At 35.5% G+C, this 18,792-nt stretch overlaps 1 long non-coding RNA gene across 1 annotated transcript; it reads right to left on the reverse strand.

Moving 5' to 3' along the window:
* Positions 1–752: 752 nt before the first annotated feature.
* On the reverse strand, positions 753–7,418 carry LOC125694117 (uncharacterized). The gene is made up of 4 exons (XR_007377399.1): positions 7,169–7,418; positions 6,960–7,058; positions 3,752–3,869; positions 753–1,367 (listed from the first exon to the last, which is right to left on the reverse strand). It is a non-coding gene; the product is annotated as an uncharacterized LOC125694117 (long non-coding RNA).
* Positions 7,419–18,792: the final 11,374 nt, after the last annotated feature.

Here is an 18,792-nt window from a genome sequence, read left to right on the forward strand (position 1 = left end):
TAATAGCGACTTTAAAAAAAAGTCATGGGGTATTTAAAATACTGTTAATCTAGCAAAAGTCTTTGAGCGATTTATTTCATCATAGAGAGATGATACAGTAACATTAAAAGAAAGGAAAAGAAAGTAGACTACCATAATCCCTCAGAACAGAAAATTGCTGTTGAAGATAAATAAATCAAGTACTAGGAGAAGTAAGGTAAAGTATTATGCTATTTGAGGAAAAAAAATAAGGCAATAATACTCTTTTTCAAGTAATGGCATATATTCTTGCCCATCAATAGGAAGAGTTTTTCCTGCATAGTACATTTATTTATATCTCAGAATGAAAGCTATGTATGTGCAGCAGGGAATAGAAAAATCTGATGTGTTTCTATTATGAAGAGAATCTATACTTACAATTATCAAGGATTCAGATTGAGCCCATTTTAAAATACAGCCTGTCCTTAAGTCAACCAGTCCATTCAATCAATAAATGTTAAATCAAGTAGAGACAGAATTTTTGGAAATTCAAAATGTGGAGCATGGAGGTTATTTGTTTAGCACCAACAAAACTTACTGATGGAGGAAGTCCCATCTGTAGTCTGGCTTGTGTGAGAGGGTACATACCTACATAGGTTCACTTTGCTCTCTGTAACAGAACTGTTCATTTGACCAGCCTACAGAAAAACAAACTATACAGAAAGACTCAGAACAAAGATTTACACATCTGATGCACATTGTATTAATTCCTTATCATGTCTGGGTCTCAAGAAGTATCCTGTCAGAAAGACATACAAAAACAGTAGAATATTCCAGGCATAAAAGGCAAAAATTAGCTAAGATGTAGAAGTACCAAGAAACTAAAGTAAGTTTTTTGCATTTGGGAATACTGGAGAATGGAGATTTGGATTCAAAAGTAAAATATTTCTTCTTCCTGAACAGTCTATAAAAACAGTAGTAATAGATTTGGAAGGCACCCAATTGTGTGTGGACAGTCTTCAGCAGCTAGCAGTGGAACGCAATGGGAGTTTACAATTTACATCGTTAATAACAATGTTTTTCATTATTAAATCCCACATGGACTTGTTTTAATACACACTGTCATAAGGACTCCAGAAGTTTTATGTTTGCCACATAGACACAAATGCAAGTGGAACTATGTGACAATAGAGGGCAGGGTGAGAAAAAGCCAAATAAAGAAGAAAAAAAATTGTAGAGAAAAATCACATCAGACTCAGAGGACAAGACTTCTCATGGAATTTGTTCAACTTGCAAAGGCCACAAAGACTTAGATCTTGAACACTTCAGAGTTGGGTATAGATGGAGCCATTCCCATTTTTGGTCAAACTGAGTTGAAGGCTGTAAACATCTGGTTTCCTGAGGATTTTCTGCAGGAGGAAAGGATAAGAGAGTTAAAGTCATCCCAGCAGCATCTCTGCATGTGGCTCCATAAATATGCTTCAACCACTTAGAGAAAACTTTCTAATCTTCTGCTACACTTAAATTTACACGCCCACCTAACTTTCAGGAATGAACTAGGTCTATTTTTATGTCCAAATTAACAACATTTAGGTATATAACGTTATCTCTTCTGTGTAGAGGGAACAAACTCAAGGACAGAAGTACCTTGTACTTCAGACAAAATAAATGACTTCGTATGTTATTCATAATCAAAATGAGGGATTTTTTTTTTTTAAATCGACTATTTTTTCATCTTACTGCTTTCTTTAGTGCACAGAATAAAAAATAAATTTAAGAAGTCAATTAAATGAGACAAAATGAAAAAGAGCAATGGAAAGCAAGATATTGATAAAAAAAAATTATTTTGTGCACATCCTGATACTTACTAGTATGAAGGCAGCTCCAAATGTAATGCCTCCTATTTATTCCCATAGAAATTGCAACAGATAAAAAGAGCAAAACAGCACTACTTGATCGAGCAAATCCTGTGTAAACTACTATAGGGAACCTCATTTAGCAGGGTAGTTGGAACAGAGATCTCCAGAGGGACGTCCATTCAAACCCCTAGTACTCTGTGATTTTGCAAATGCCTAAGCTACATCTTCCTTGTAATTTCTTTGCTAACCTCAGGAATTGCAGAAAGATAGCATAGTGTCATGCAAAAATGCCTGTGCCCTTCAGAGATAAGACATGTAATACGTGTATAAAAGAAAGAATCATCCCTGTTTGACAACAAATATTGCTCATGCTGTTAATAGAAAATAAGGCGTTCTCACAAGAGCTAATAACAGAAGAATAAGACAACTTCTCTCTCTACCACAGTAATAGCATCATTGTTATCCATGCCTTTTTCAAATGCTCTGGACTTCTGTAGTTGTGAGCATCCATGCAAAGAGCTTTCAGTCTTGTGTTGGTTTGTAAAGTGAAACTTAGAGAAGGTGGTAATATAACTTGCTCTAAACCCTTTCAGGTGCTTCTTATGCTACGTATCAAGGAGAGTATCTTCAGTCAGCAGATAAAGACCACACTGCTGTAATGCACTACAGTTTACAATTTGCGCAATTCAGGATTATAGGGTTGTCATTAGTTGTGGTTATAATGTGTGGACAACATAATTATTGTAGACACCTTGTAAAGATTCATTGATAGGAGACAGGTTACTCCCACCTTGCTGAGGACAACATGGTAAGGGACTCTATATGGAAAGTTCCTCTGGTGACGTGCAAATAATGGATTGGATAGAAGAGCCCATAGGAATTTTTAATACCAAGGAAGCAAACTCTTCAAGTTTTTAATTCATTCTAAACATGCTGGTAAGTTCATTAATATGTTTGAAGCAAGCCAAAAAACCAGTCTCTTCTGTACACTCTCATCCAGAGAAGGTGCTAACTGTCCATGGTAACCTCAAGCAAACATGAATACTAGTAAGAATTTAACTACAGCATCACAGGCTTGCCCGAGACCATACTATTTGAACAGACGTAGTGACCTACTGAAGTATTTTCCTATTATCTTGATTTTTCTTTAACCCAATTCTTGTTTCCTTCACAAAGTTCTCTGGCTTAAGCTGGCAGAGGTACTACAGGACGATATTAGAAGCTGATATTTCTGCTCACGCATTAACAAGGGGACAACTGCTTTAAGTTCTCCCTAATGCTAATTAAATCCCTAAGCTAAAATTACCAGTTGATACAAAAATTTTCATATTATAAGTGTAAATTCTGTCATACTAGCAACCTTGAATAAAGTAATTTCAAGTATCTGCTTTGCTAGAGATTGTCTTACATTATGACTTTCCTCCTCTTAGAGTCAAAGTACTTCTGACTTTGTCTCCACTTGTCTCTGTCTCCAGAATTGCTCCTTTACTGTTCAGCTGCCTGTTGTATTTATCCATCCCTAAGGAAAGAGTTAAAGGAGTAAAGAGAAAAACATCTACAATTAAATTGCTCTTTAACTTGTCGCTGCCTCTTAGCAACTGCAGGTTGTAATTCACTTCAGAAAGAATAAATAATGTAGTGTTTTACATTCATATTTTCAGTAGAAAAGGAATGCTAGGAGTCACACATTGCTGCTGAAAAGATAACCATATTCAAGGACTAAAAATTATAAAGACAAATCTCTTGTAAGTGTCTCTAGGACAAGAAACACTTCAAAAAATAAACAAAAAAACCCCACAATTTAGTCTGTAATGGCTTGCAGAAACTCGACATTTCAGTACGGTGAGTTTAGAAGAGACTTGTGTGTCTGTCAATAGATGTAAGCAGAAAGCAAACTTATATTTCACAACTGAAAGAAGAAAATTGGAGCATACCTGTAAGGAATTCCTCCCCATTAAATATCTTGCATAATTTAACCATCAGCTTGTGCCCAGCACAAAGGAGCTTTTTTCTTTTTTATTCCGACTTTTATTAGCTCAAGGTTGTGCAGGTCTGTAACAAACATTTGCCCATCAGTGTATTTTGCATGTCTTATTCTTGACAAAAGCAAAGCAATTCAGCAAATAAACTTGAAAACACAATTGTTTGTCTACCTCTGGAGATCATCTAGTTCAGCCCCATGCTTAGAATAGAGTGGCTACTGCAGCTTACTCAGGGCTATGTCTATTCAGATTTCGAATACCTCCAAGGATGGAGTCTTCACAAGACACCTAAGACACCTCTTCATATATTTCATTGTCCTGACAGTAAAGAAGGTTTTATTTTTTCCCCTGTCTTTAAAATGAGTTCTCTGCATTTCACTCTGCACCCTTTCCCTCTTGTTCCACTGTAATTGATCATTACTGAAATGAGCCTGGCTCCATTCTCTTTACATCCTCTCTTCAGTATTTATAAACTCTTAGAGCTGATTTCCAGTTGGTTGGACCTCAGAAGTTGTACCTCATGGGATTACTCTTCTCCAGGTGCAGAACTTAGAATTTTCATTTTTTGAACACATCCTGAGATTTCTGTCAACACTGAATAACAGCACAACCACCTGGTGTATCCAACACTCCTTCCAGTCCTGTCCTTAGCAAAGCTGCACAAGATGTGCTCTGCCCCATCATTCAGGTCAGTAAGGGAGATGTTAAGTAGTATTGGATCCAGTATTCCTAAAGGTCAGTCTTACTAGTAAAGATCAAGTCCAAGAACACAGAGTAGGCTTTGTCCCAGAGTAGGCAGGGTACAGGGCATGAAGATGGTCCTTGGTAAGAGAAGAATTTGACTAGAAAAGGTAAATGCTTTTTCTTGCATGTTCAAACAGCTCTCAAGTCTGGGAATTTCTCTCTAGCATTGCTTTTAAACAGCACTGATATAAAATCCCTTCACACACCCAGAGAAAGAAAAATGCCTACTAAACAAAAGATGGTTCAGAATGATTTCTCCAGCTTTATTACAAAGACCCAGAATCAGTGTCATGCCACAGCACATTGATTGCAGATTTTTTCAATCAATTTTCATATATGATGGTCTTTGCAATGCAAAAACACAAAAAGGTAGAGAAATACCTTCTGAGCATGCTATATCAGAATTGAAATAATTAAAGATCAAATACTATTTGCACCTCTCATAAATCGATGCTTGATTAAATGTGGACAAAAATGAAGAAAAAAATCCCTCATCAGTGAGCTTGAACAGCAAAAACTAAATAGAGTAAATAAAGACAAATACATGAAATTAAATTTTTTTGATCTCTAAATCCCATAAGATGTTATTATAAACAAAAGTGAAACAATGAAGCCTGAAATAAATGCAGCTTGATTTCCTGTGGATTTGTACCTCATTATTTAAGCCCTGAGTTGAGCTTTTCCTCTGGTACGTGAATTCATAACCTTTCACAAAACATGAGCTCTCTCTACTGTTTTTCTCTCTTTCAAAGTGCTTATGGGGTCTTATTTTTACAATACTACCAAGAACTCAATTATATTTGATACTTCTGCCCTTCTGTCAAACTTGGTTGACATCAGATATCAAGTTCAAAAGTTATTAGACGAGACATTTAGACATACACATAAATCAAACAAATGCAAAAAATGTTATTTCTGTAAAGAAACAAGGCTAAAAATATTTAGAAAGATAAAAGATTGCTTTATATGTTCAATTTCATGGACAGGGAAATCTGTGACTCCTGCATGATTACAATACAGAAATCTTAAGGAATAAGTCAGACTTCTGTTTTTCAGAAGAAAAGAATAACAATCCAAGACTCTCTGGCAGCTAAAATGGTTTTGGCAATAGTACTCTGACCATTGAAAATCTCTACAAAATAACACCAAATACCACTCATGCTAAAGAAAATCAGCTTCTTATTAAAATGATGTGAAAGTAGCAGGCTGAGCTCACAACATCATATAAGGACTACAGGGTTCACCCCAATAGTTTCTGAAGTGATCTCCACTTTCAAGACACTGGTAATCTGATTTTTAGTATTATTATTTTTTTTTTAACCTATTTAGGTCAGATGTAGTGTGTAATTTTGGATTAAATTTAAAAGTGCAGATAAGCTGCCCCATTTTTATTTATCCTTCTACACTTTTTACATCTAAACAACATGGAAGCAGTGTATCCAGAGTTTTCATTTTGATAAATAAAGCACAAAAAGATTATTATAATGAATTTTATGGCTTTTAATGCAAGGGTTATAGTCTCTTATTAGAAAAATAGACTGCCTTGATTTTTTAAAGATTCAAAGATTATTTCTCTAACACAGGCAATGTCTTTACATGCATTCATTTATGAAAGGAATCACAAATGAAAAGATTAACCTGACCACTGAGGACGCATTTAATATAAGCCTACCTGAGGCTTGTCATCACCCATATGGCATTGCTGACCTTGAAAAGCTTTCATGCTAACCAGAAAAGGTGGTACAGATCTAGGATGCAGAAGTCAAGAAAATGCATTCTCTTTGTGACATAATTATCATGTTTCTGCCTTAAAATGACACCTAGCTTTGTTCTTAATAGTTAATTTATTCAATAGTCTTAATTAGAAAAAAAAAAGCAGAACATTTATATGAATTCCAAGACTTTGTCTGTGACAAGAACAGCAGAGATAAAAATATCACACTGCCTAACCTCTCTTGACAGAGAAAGTCAAAGACAGAAGGGCACCTTCCAGCACCCATTCCTGAAGAGAAGTTAGTCTAGCAGAAATAGACTGCAAAAAGGAGGCCTAGGATCATAAAGGGACAGGCTGAGTCCCATTTTAGCACCTGTGGTACCACATCTGAGCAATCAGCACCCTTAGGAGGGAAGCAACCTTTTGACAGGAGAGCTTCCCAACTTCCCTGCCTCTGAAAACTCTTATAGCTGACACTCTTTTGCAAACTTCTGTGTACAGGTCAATGTCTGACTTCTCATTAAGCTACTTAAGTAAGAACCACAGCATTTTTAGCAGCAAGATGAATAAGTTTTATAAAAATCTCCATAGAACAGAGGCAAAAGTCTGATATTTTTTACCATTTTCTGGATTAAAAGTGGTTTCAGTTCCATGAGAGTGAATACCAATAAATTTCAATCAATCAGTAAATAAAATTCTTACCTCAACATCTAATTTTTTGTGTATTTAGGATCAGTCTTTGCTTGTATTGAACCACTGGAACATACAGTGCCTCTGTGCTTTGCACCTCTGAAAGCCTGCCTTCAAGAGAACAAAAACATTAGCAAGATTAAAAAAATAATAAAATAGACTGCATAGTATGACTTTTTTTAGTCAGATGAATAAGCAAATTCAGCAAAATCAAACATTACCTGTCAGTAGCTAACATTTCTCCGTGATCTTCATATTTCTTGTACAACAACAATCATAAGACATCTAGTTCTTTTATTTAAAGGTCATTATTCATGTGCAATTTATAATATGTTGCTTGAATTTATTCCAGTACCATTAAATTGTAAGGATATGATTTCAAACAGAAGCAAGATTTGCCCTTTTTCTTCTGAAACTCTCCTTTTAGCTGCTTCTACAACAGTTTGGGATGGCTGAGATGTAATGCTGCAGTTCTCAGATTCTGTAACTCAAACCATGAAAAGTAAAAATATCGATAATTTTTTCACCAACATCACTGTAACAAGACAAAGCATACTCTCCATGGAAGTGGGAAAGCAGAGATGATAACACGAAAGATACACACACAAAATTATTATTTTTTAATCAGTCTAAGCTGTGAAATTCACACAAAAGACAGAAAGGCAAAAATGGCAGCACATGTAGCATTTGCCCAGGGTATTTTTTATCAGGGAGCTGCCTGAGCTAGGCTCTTCTCAGCAGCCCATAGTTACCCTCAGTTCATGCTGGTCAGGTCTTTTACCAGGAGAGTTTTCCTTTCACTATTTATGTAGTGCAGCAGGCAACTGTTTACCTCAGAGGCATAAAAGTAAATCCGGATGTGTTTGATCCATAGTGCCACAGTGACTCTGTTGCCTATGGAAACAAAGGCTCCTTTTCAGGGAGTTCACACAAGAGACCCTGAGATGCTAGAGAAAGCCATCTATTTCAGCCATTGTAATGTTACTAGTTATTTTGCTGATATGTGTGCATATACATATATATAAACACACACATATGTACACACACACACACACACACATATATATATGCTTATACACGCACCCAAAATTTTTACCTCTGTTATATTCCACAGAGATCAGATGAAATGGTTCCCGAGTCTCACATGAATTTTAAATTACTTTATTTAAACTACATAATCCCCTTTTAAACAAATTAATATTTGAAATCTAATAAATGTTCAAGCTATAACCATCTGTTTTTTTCCTCCACCTTTCACAGAATAGGTTGTTACATGCTTTGTGGACAGCAGCTTGGCAAATCTATTTCATGCTTACTCACAAATTTGGATTTTGTAGATGACCCTCAGGAGGGAGTTTTCGGTAGTAGCAAAGAATGGATAACAAGCCAAAAGCACCTTCGCTAAAGCTTTCCTTTGAAAGTAAAAAAAAATATTCCTGACTAGACTGTAACTTCCTAAGCATCATTCAGATGTAGAATTCTGTGCATTTTACATATAATTTATCAAGTATGTCACACTGCCACAAATCTTAGTGCATAGCATTTGTTACAGCTCTTCTCACTGAGTGCGTGAGTAGATACAAAAGGAATATGGTCAGATGCAAGACTTGAATGCAAAATGCATGACATTCTGCTTTCAGAACAATATTGGTTTAAATCTTCAGTTGCTGACATCTACAGCTCAAGCACTGGAAAGAATACACTTCAGTACTGCCTCCCTTTTTATAGATATAATTAAAGAATATTCAAAAAATTCACAGTCCATGTGACTCTGCTGAAGACCTCTTGTATGACACTTCAAATTCCAATTTGAGAAGGCAAGTAGTAGCTAACAGCTCATTCTTAAATCGGCTTTTACCTACAGTTTAGCTGTTTGTATAACATGCTTACAACTTTTACATTGGAGTACATGTGTGCTTATATTACTAGATACATAAATGAATGAACAGTCCTTAACACCTAAATTGGGCATCCTCAATTATACATTTCTGTGGAAGCTTTAGTTTATACACAGTGTTGAGGTTTCACAATAAATTTCAAGGAAATTGTTTTAATTCATTTAAATCTGAATATTATTCTTCGTAAAGAACCTAAGGTCCAAGAAATCTTGGAAATATCATCTATATAAATATTCATATACGTGCAAGCAGAAAACTTCAGCAGTTCTAACAGTGGAGATACAGAAAAACTTCACTTTACAGTAGATGACTAAGATTACTTGAACGATGTACTAATAATGATGTACACAAGAAGGACAAAGAGGACAGGCTGGACTCATTACTAAAAAGAATTTATTGCAAATATGTCTCACTTATTATTTAAAAAAACCCAATATTTTGGGTAAAGTTCGTTTTGCAAAAATTAGCACATGAAAAAGACATATAGCATGGAAAATACACAGTTTGTTAGTAATCTGAAATTTCCTTTACTTTTTTTCCCACTGATTATGTTTGGGGATTTTTGTTTGCTCCTATTGTGCTTTCCTTAGAAAAAGAAGGATGTTGGAATTCAAACAAGAGATTCATGAGCAAACTTTTTTTAAAAATAAGTCATTCTGTTGATCCCGAGTTACACCACTATGTGGAAGAAAACAGCTGCTGGTAAATCCAAGACAATATCAAATATTATAACTGACCTGCATGTATATTAGATCTGATTCAGCCACCTCTCCAATATAAAGTACATAGTACTTACAGGAGAAATCCTACTGAAGATAGTGGGATGACTTGTGCACTAACAACTGCCTTAATGCAAGGTGGCAGGTTGGGGACAGGGAACGCAAGACTTATTCAACTCATTGCTTCTTAGAGAAGGACAAGAGAACTGCTGGGTAGCAGCTAACTTCATTTCCCCAAAGAAATAAGGGATAAGCACTCCAGAAACTACCTGAATGGTCAAGAGCTATAGACAACTCAAGACAGCTACTCAGGATGTAATGGGATTATTTTCAAGAAATACCTACCAAAACATATAGCCAGCTCTTCTGAGATATTTTCAGGTGTTTTTATTCCAGAGCTATGTTTGTTGCAATGTCTATCTTTGGACTTGCCCTGAAGTCCAGATGCTTGTCCATGTGCAACGCTGGAAAACACTACAGCGAAGAAGCGTGAACATTGCAAGATGCCTAGCTTCTCTTAGCTTGCTATAATTTGCTAGAACTTTTTTGTTTCATGACACAAGACCTTATGTCAGCACCAGAATCTTCTTTATGTCCAAGGTTGCATCTACTTGTCAAGAATGCTTCTTGAATTATCTCATGTCCAACCTAAATTACAAACAAAGTATTCATGCTGATTAGCAGCTATGGCAAGATTTAGGCCTCCTAGTAGATACACTTCACAAAGTAAGGTAGTAAATCTCAACCTATTTTCTCATAAAATGTATCTCCTAGATTGACAGTCTACTTAAATTAATTCAAGATTTTTCTCACTATGTAGACAATAGAGCAAAAGACAGAATGCTGTTTTCTAAAGGGGCAAATTACACGTCATACATTTTTGCAACAATAACAGCAATTTGCAATGTTTTTATTCAAATTACATTCAGGGTATCTGACAAAGCAATAATTATACAATAAATGCATCATCCTAAAAAAAAAAAAAAAATAAGAAATGGGAGACAGCAATTATAAATAAATGGCAAAGGTCAGATGAACATGTTCAAACAGATGGAATTACTAAACTTCTGAATTATAATCTGAAGATATAGAATAAAGGAAGAATTTTAAATGAAAGTCCAGCCTTAACTTCTAAAGCAATTTTTTATATGTCTTATTTATTTATTTATTTTTAAAATTCAGCCTCTAACAAGAGGAAGTAGAACAGAGAAATAAATTACATGCAAAAGCAGGCATATTTGACAAGTTGGGTAATACATGAAAAGAACTTAAAGTATTATGTTCGGCTTAAAAGATTAAAAGATAGAAAAATAAAAGTGTTCCTCTTAATTAGAGAAGCCATATGCTCTATGAAATAAATCCTGGTAGTAGGATAGCTTATAATTACAACCTTATTTTTAAGCAGATCCTGTTAATTCTGTTATATGCTTTATTTCTTATTTATTTACTGTAATATTAAGATCACAGCGTTGTTATGAAGAAGTGCACTTCACAGTTGAAATAATATCACAGAAGTAATTTTTCTATCCCTCTTCCTACAAACAAGAGACAATAAACTTGGCTTTACACATTAAAGCTTATTTTCTTGTCTACAGTGAGAACAGAAAATAAAAATGTGGAAAAAAAAGAAGAAAAGAATCCCCATAATGAGTTCTCCTTGCTCTGAGTATCCTGCGTATATCAATACAATAATTCAAGGTATTCATATGGAAATAAACCTAGAGTATTGCTTACACATTCTACAGCCAGAGTGATAAAATGGGGTAAGTCATCCAAGCACCTAAGACCTGAACTGTGGGAAATCACTTTTCTGTTGTTGTTGTTATTAGTAGTTTTTAACTGAGCGGTATGAAGTTTTGACATATGCTGTTAGAAAAAAAAAAAATCGTTGCGGTAAAATTTACCCCATACTTCTCCCCTTTGAATTAGAGTATCTTTAATAAGATGCTGACCCCAAAACTCCAAGAAGTCACTGCCATCCTTATACATCTAAGATTAGGAAAGCATGTACAGAGGTACTTTCACATAAGGAGCTATCATTTTCATAGAGATACAGATATGTTTCTATAACTACATAATTTGTAAGCATCAATCACAGTTTCTCCAGATCTCCCAATAGAATCATCGATCAGCCTTACAGAAAAACAAGAACCAGCCCATAAGTGTATTAGAAGCATAGCTCACTTGAAAACTAAACTTCTTGCTGCGAAATTTAATGTAAACAAATTCAAGATAACATTTAATCATATTTTCATGTGATGCTCATGTTCCCTTTCTTACCACACCCTGAGCACCTCACAGGTTACTGTGGTAACTTCCACATTTCACCAACACTAGCTCTTACCTGTATTCACTGCCACCAGTTCCACATGCACACGCATGTGCATCTCACTTCCCTTCAGGCATTAACATCAAGCCACTGAAACAGGTTTATGCTAGTTCTGCTGTTCTGATTGCTAAGCAAAAAGGACAGGAAATCGTTATAGTCAAAACATTTCTAAAAAAGGTCACTTTAATACAGAATTACATCAATCACCTCAAAGAAAAGAAAGTACATATCAATTGATGTCATTCATTCATGAGTAAATATCAGCTTTAGTTTAAAAAAGTTAAGGCAATTCTGGAGAAAAATCATTAAAAGTTAAACAAGTCTTTCAAGACAGATTTAAACGCCATGAAAAAAGGTAGTATTCATAACTTGTTTCATATGATAATCAAAAAGTTTTCAAGAAACCATTTTACTGTAGACATTATGGTGAAAGTAGTGTTAATACAAGAGAACCAGTTAGGGAAAATGATTAGGGATGAAGTAGTGCTCATTCTTTACTCTGATCTGCTTACATTCGCCATAGAATCCAGGATGTTAATTCACATACAAGTGAAACAGCTCAGAATTATTATACCTACTATGCATAATACATGCACATATTCAAGACTTAGACACACTGGAGAAGGTACCTAACTTCATACAAAATTTTGGGTGCTGATTTTGACACAGTCACATTTTAAGAATATATTTTGGAATTGTAGACAAGACTAAAGTGTCTAAAACTTTTTTTTGCAATGGCTAATGTATCTGTATTATAAATGAGGTCCCAGATTTCAGCCATTAGTACTTACATGTGACAGCTAAAGTCAATAATTAAACTTCCAGTGACTTTAGTGGTACAGGACCGTGCCCATATGTCTTAATTCAGCCTTAACCTGCTTTTATGCATGTCAGAGTACATAAACATATGTTTAGCTTTAAATATGCATTTAAACGGCACTGAAAACCTTCAACATGTGTTAAGCGATTTGGTGAAGAAGAGTGTTTGAATAGTTTGGAGCCTGATACAAAGGCAGTGGATTCTACATGTGAAAAAAAAATCTAGTTAAATGCTATATATTTAATAATTTATCTCTGTATAATTTATAGACATACAAAGACATGGAAAACAACATAATTGTAAAAAATTTTCAAAAACAGGGTAGATCACAAATCTCAACAACTTTTCCCTATGTGCTGTAACAAGGGCCGTATTCTGTGACATTGAAACTACATTGTACCTGCAGAGTTTTAGCTGATGGGATTAGTCAACTGCAGGTTTAATTCTAATTGAAGGTTTTTACAGGGTTAAAGGCAAGCCTTATAAATTTGCATGTATGTTATCATTTTAAATAAACAGCCTCAGTTGTTTTAATTTTGATCAGTCTGTAACATATCCATATATGGATTTGTAAATTCAAAACATGTATTCAAGCTGCTTGATTTCAAATCAGCTAGAACACTGCATTTTGAAAAAGCTGGTTCAAAATGGAATGTCACTAAAGAGATTACAAATGAAGGATCAGTGAAGGAAAAGAAGGATGCTTCAGTGAGTACTGTGAAAAGAGAGCTGAGAACACGAAGGAAGAACAATTGAGTGAGGAAAAAAAATCGTACATAGTGATGATTAAGGGGCAAGAAGCTTACACTGGCCATCAAGCTGCGCCATCATCACTTTCTGAGGTCTGGGATACTCATGCAGCATTAATCTGACAGAATAGTAGCTTTGAGAGGAGGCTCACTCAAGAAAAGTTTACTATATTAGAACTACAGCTCATCAGCTGCAAAATACCAGCATACAAGCTTTGCAATTCGGACTCCATGCTTTTGTATCTTCTTGTCAACTGTGTACAATCCAATATGCATGAACATACCAAGGATTTCAGCCACTTGAAAACAATCTTTTCTGACTCGGTTCCTAATTCAGAAGCACACCTGAGCCACTAAACTTGCCACTACAATCACAAGCTCGCACTGTGGTCTCTACGCTGGAGCCATTCTTGAAGATATGGAGCTGCCTTGAAGTGCGGCAGATGTGCTGCTACTCTGTGGCCCTGGATAAGTCATTGTCATTTAGCAGCATTGGTGGAATCTGTACTGCTTTCTTTCTGGTTTTCCCAGACGTGCTTTTAAAGGAAATGGTAGTAATTAGCCCTAAATGCTTTATGTGCTGTAAAGAAATGTAGAACACATCCAGCAGGTAAAGGATTTTTAGAATTCTCTGCCAAACAAAGAATGAATTGTCTGGAATACTGAAAACCCTTTACTTATTAAAAATAAAACTGGGGCATTGTATCAGTGGAATATAGTTTATTGTGTTCTGTCAGTGAGGCATATGTAATTATATTATGAAGGTACAGATTCAGACTATAAAATCAACTTTCCTTTTCTCTTAATAAGAGACTGTTAAAAAAGTAAATTAAGTTTTCACCACTGTACTCTTAATAAGAATAAAACATTTTGATTCTCTTTGCTAAAGAAAAAGTTTATACAGTGTGGAATTTTGGATAATTTTGATATTGGGAAAGGTAACAGGAAGGGTAAAGACAACAACTAGCATTTCCATAAATTAAAAAAAGGTAAGAAAAGAAAAAATAAGCCTTTGATACTTCAGTTGAGTTTTCAAGAAATAAAAGAAATAAACCTGTAACTCCTCAAAAAGGCAGTGAATATAGACACTGAAAAATCACAACAGTATTTGAAAAGAAATCAGGATCTTATTTTATGACCATAAGATTATGGCCTGCCTCTTTTATTCTTTAAGGGGTCTTACTTTTCCATTCAGTCAAGAAGACTTCAAGGTCAAAATGTCTGTATGTTTAATGCCACTTTAGATGCCAATGAAGGGAGTTTACAAGAAAAATGAGAAGCCTGGGGCTTGACAGGCCTCTCTGGGATAAATGCACCTGGTAAGGGCAAGATTGTATAAATGAAGAGAATCCATCATCCAACACCACTGCATTGGATTTATTTACATTTAAGAAAAAAAATAATAATACGAACTAGTGAAATGTTTGAAGATCATATGTATGAAGGAAACAACAGTGAAGAAATGTGCAATAATAAGTCGTATTCTTCCTTAGATTCAAGAAGGGGACAAGCTGTTCTTAAGGGAACAGATGACGACATAGTTTGATATAGAACTGCAGATGAGACTAAACTGTTTTCAAATTGGTATAGTCCATTTCCTGGAAATATAAAGAGATTCTGAAGGTAACCCAAGACTGAAGGGAACTTGGTTGAATTCCAAGAACCCAGGAAAAAACTTATCAACATCTGAAAAACACTGTTAAATCTATTAGCATCAGAAAACATGCACTGAAGTGTACAATCCCAGGAAGTGTTATGAACATATTTCCAATGCTCACCATCAAGTCAGACACCAATGTGGAGAGAAGTTTTCCTGCCATTAAGCCACAGCATTCCGTAATAGAGTTGTGGTCAGAAATCTTTTCCAGAAACACTCAGTAAGTGTTGTTTCTCTTGCCTTGGAGAGATCTTTTAGTACTCCACAAGGTCCATTTTCCTCAAGGATAGGTGATTTTCTCAAGAGGTGTTTCTTTTCCCCCTGTTAATTGTTGGATTTATAATTTACCTCATATCTAATTGGTCATTACCTTATCTTCCTTCCTTCCTAACTAGAAGCTCAACACACTCACGAACAATTTGTTCTGTTAGGCATAAATGCTGCATTAAAGTCAATAACTACAATTCAAGTAAAGAGAGTACAGATGCTAATGTCCTTTTCTCAGTACTCTGATGGAAGTAAAAGATGGTTTCCTGGAAAGTTCAAGGTCTAGAGGGCATACTTCCCATTCATTTAGTATCTCCCTTATTCAGAATCAGTGACGTTCCTCTCTGGCATGCAAAGATAACTAATGCTAACACCAACTATATCAAAGAGGAGATTATTACTATCATGCCTTTGCTTAGAAAGAATGAACTTCTATAATGGGATTAAACATTTAGGAAGGAAAAAAAAAAAAAAAAAAGAACTGGTGCAGGAGTTAGGAAACTACTCAATTTCAGGAAGTAAAAGGTTTCAGGAAAGGAAGAAGAGCCCTTTACACGGGTACTTGAGGAGAGATACCAAAAGACAGTGACCAAAAGACAGATATGGAGCGGACAGAGCATCTGGACAGAAGATTTAAGGTATCAGAGTTTGACCGCTAGTTCAGTGTTAACAAATAGCTTTGTTAACGTAAGTTTCTCTGCCAACAGGTCCCCACACACTAATGGAAAATTCTACAAGCACATATGCAAAGAAATGAAACTAACATCTCTTATTATGAAGCAAATATATTTCTTATACTATACTGCAGCATTCATCTTTCACAGGAATACAGGAACTGTTTTGTCCATGAGAACTCCCTTATCTTTTCGAAAGATAAAGGAAAGATTTACATCTTATCCAAATCTTTTCATCATAGCGCATCTCTCATCTGGGACAAATTATGGGCAGAGTGCTTTCTGCCAGAATGTTGTCCTATGGTATTTGTCATCTCAGCCATGAGACATCAGGAAACCAGAATCAGCAGGAGCAGATGTTGAAATATGTATGTTAATAACAGAATACTACATACAGGAGATAGACACCCATCTCCACTTCCAAAAGGCTCCTCAGCATCAGGAAGGAATTTGACTATAGTACTGCAAACACACATTTTGGTCTCATTCTTCTCTGTCACACAGCTTGTAGATTGCTGTTCTTTATTACTTTTTGGACTAAGCGCTTCACCAATTACAGAAGACAAGACAAAGGCTATGTAGTCCTCAGAGTACCTAATTGTTTGCAGAAGTAGCATAAGACCTATGAACGACTGAAGTTGCAAGGTTCTCCACTAACATTCTTGTCAAAGCTTAATACATTGTGTCATATATAAAAGCCAGAGGATCAAGCTGCTATTTTGTTTTCTAAGTGCTCCAGAAATGTGGACCTCCCAAGGTACGTAAGTAGATGGAGAAGTAAGTGCCAGTGACATGCTGAGTCTGAGTCCACCAAAGTCGATGAAAAGACTGTTTTAAAAACCACAGGGTTTTGGATTGAACTTAAAATCAAGTTCACTGATTTAGCCCTGGAGAAGTCTGATGTAATTCATTATATAAAGGCAGACATGGAACAAAATTCTTCTACATGTTTCTGTGAGAAGCAGGAAGGTACTCTTTGTGAAAGCTGCAGTCTGACTGTCAGGTTTGCAGATACTAAAACAGCAGAGCCAATGGTTCTCCATTGTGTCTGTGGTTTTCCCCTGACTGTATCTGCATTTATATCAACACTTTCAGCATTATTAACATCATCAAATACAGATCTCAACCGGAATAAGAATACCTTGCTCCCATCTACTTTCCTGTTCTGGTTCATCAGATAAGGCATTTGCTTCTGTTACTGCCCAGCTATAGAAATGAAACATGAGAAGAAAACATTCTCATTAATTACAGAAGCAAAATAAGAATATTTCAACAGGAGAAGGCAAGGTACTCCTATTTTACTCATTTTTTAAACTTCAAACAGGGCTGATAGCAGGTTGCAATGCTTCTATGTTAAACTAAAAAGGCAAAATAATTAGCCAAATATGATTGCAGGCTATCATTATCCCTTCTGCAAAAATCAGTACACCCACATACGTCTTCTGATATCTTCAAGGAAGACATGGCCATACCTACAAGAGAAACTGAACACATGCAGTAACGTTTGCGGAGACCTTATTCTATTAACATATTCCATCAAGGTGAATGTGTTCTTGTATGCTATCCAGGGCAAGGCCTACAAATCAATGGAGTTCTCAACCCCCAGCTGCACAGGAAATATTTACGGGCATAGAAACACAAACTGCCTATTGCAATATATCTTTTAGCACAAGGAATAGAAGTGCCCAGGATTATTTTCTTTTTAAATGATGAGAAGTTCAAACTCATACACATCTCCAAGTAATTGACAAGTACTTCATTTGAGGAACTTACATCGACGCATAGTGATAAAGTATCCAACTTCAGAAATAAAGCCACTTGCTATTGATTACTGTGCCACCTTGAGCACTGATAAACTTATTTTGTGGGGTGAGATTTTACTTCCTGTTTTTTGTAGTTGCCTCCCTGTGAAAACTTTAAAGAAAGATAAATCAATTGATTTTCACTGCAATTAAATATTGACATATTAGTACCCAAGAATAGTTACATATTTGATAAATATAAAATGTCCTTCCACGTGACTAGATTCAAGCCAGAAGACTGACCTAGAAATAATTCAGGTCTCATGACATGGAAACCCATGCTCTAACCTTTCTGATGGTTTAGACAGGAATGAGACAAAAGTTCTGATTTTATTGTTATTATTTTGCTGTACAGAGACCTTAGACAGCAGTTCTCTACAAGACAAGAAAAAAATATCAAGTAAATGAGTCATGAGGGCATGATTTAGTTTGGAAGGGGTCACATAAGATTAGTACTCTGGGTTGCCCAAAAATAAATTTAAGTATCATAACTGTGAGCATCAGATTTGAAAAGAACGAATGGGTGAGAGCTCAGGAGGGGGTTTCTTTCGTTTCCTCTACTTATGGGAAAAAGGCTATGTGAGAAGAATACAAAACCTACTGATTCATATCTATCTATTAGTCATACCTCTGTTGTGCTGGTTGCTTATTCTGTAGACATTCTCCATTGTATAAATAAGGAGTACTGCCTCAGGGCTTAATATAATATGCCTTTGTACCTTTATTTTCTAGTTCTCTTTCTAACTCCTAATCATTTAGCACTTTCATTCATACATTTTATATTTCAGCTGATACTAAATTCTTTAGTGAGAATTTTAACACAAAAAGTTTGTGCAATTCGCTAGTAATTTCTAATTAAGTATAACTGAAACTTTTTAAACAGTGAATGGCCACGCATTTCCAAAAGAAAAAACTTTTTCTTCTACATAT

This window comes from Lagopus muta, chromosome 5, assembly GCF_023343835.1.
Source record: "Lagopus muta isolate bLagMut1 chromosome 5, bLagMut1 primary, whole genome shotgun sequence".
Lineage (NCBI taxonomy): Eukaryota > Metazoa > Chordata > Aves > Galliformes > Phasianidae > Lagopus > Lagopus muta.